The sequence below is a fragment of the Geospiza fortis genome, unplaced genomic scaffold, assembly GCF_000277835.1.
Source record: "Geospiza fortis unplaced genomic scaffold, GeoFor_1.0 scaffold40, whole genome shotgun sequence".
In the NCBI taxonomy this organism is placed as follows: domain Eukaryota; kingdom Metazoa; phylum Chordata; class Aves; order Passeriformes; family Thraupidae; genus Geospiza; species Geospiza fortis.
This window is the reverse complement of record NW_005054297.1, coordinates 23,203,462-23,204,788: the sequence shown is the minus strand read 5'-3', so window position 1 is coordinate 23,204,788 and position 1,327 is coordinate 23,203,462.

Here is a 1,327-nt window from a genome sequence, read left to right as displayed (position 1 = left end):
TCCAGATTTACTGGCACACTCCATCTTTTGATGTCATATTCACCAACTCAGAACTTGCTGTTCTGAGATGGGATGTAGAGTTGTATGGGCTTTCTTGTATGCATTTTTTCAAGTAGCAACCCTTGGTGGTTGTTATTATCCAGCCATTACACCAGAGAGTCAGCCTGTGTATAGCTAAACCAGAGCTGCTTCTAATTTGATGCAAAACACTTTAAATTGTCAAGGTAGCAAAAAAGATGGAGAACTGAGAAACAAAAAGTATATAGGGAGAAAACAAATGCTAGAATAAGAATATTCTGTTATTTTTCTTTTTTTTTCTTTTCCTTCTTCCACAGCTAGAAGCGCTTTAGAAATGGGAGCTCTTCCAGTCATTATCATCTGGGTAAAAGAGGCATGTAAGCATACTTAGAGTTTTACAATGGAGCCTTTTAGCAGTTTTAAAAAATTTCAGAAACTGTGTTTTAAGGTCTTTCAAAATGCAATTTGTTTACCCTTAGGTAGAAGTGAAATGGAGAAACCCATTTTCTCAAGTTCTTTTGTATCTTGTTAAACAACATAGCAACTTGAAAAAAAAGGAAAAAAACATCCTTCAGTTGCAGACGAGGGAGATATTTAGTTGAGGGACTGAAGGCAGTTCAGATTTCTTCAGAGCTAAAGAACTTGCACTGCAAAACTCTTGCTCTTCCCAGAGAGTTTGTCTATGCAGCTTGACATCCCTTTCTAAGCCCTGTTTCATGCTCACAGCACAGGTGAAACTAGTGTGTACAGAGTGAATTCTGTGAAGTCCAGTCCCTGTAGGGTCACAGCGCTCAGTCAGATTGAGGCGGTGCTGTCTGAATGCTGGTTTTACCAAGTGACACATGAGGTCATTCTATTGAATTCCCCTTACACTGAAAGGATGTTAGAGCTGAAAAATTGCCATGATACAATGTGAGGGAGTTAAGGGATTTATTAAAAAGAAATCCCAGGAATCCAAACAATACTCTCAGTAGTTAAACCAGAACTTCTGATGGCCACAATTCAGTGGTTTGTTTCCTGTTTCATCTTAGGGCAATGTTACCGTTCCAAAATACGAGCCACAGCAAGACTTCCATTATTTTTTTTCTATCATATGATATTTGGATTTATATTTATCCTTTTGCTAGATTAATTTTAGTGGATATATTTATTTAACTATATTATGCTTGCAAGAGTCTCCTGGTACATTAGACTTGTAAATGCTATCAGGTAAAGTAGTTACGTGTAATTAATATTTTTAAAGAGTAATGGCATCAAAATGCAAATAGATAACAGGAAACCAGCTGTAAACTCTACTCCTCAGCTTTCT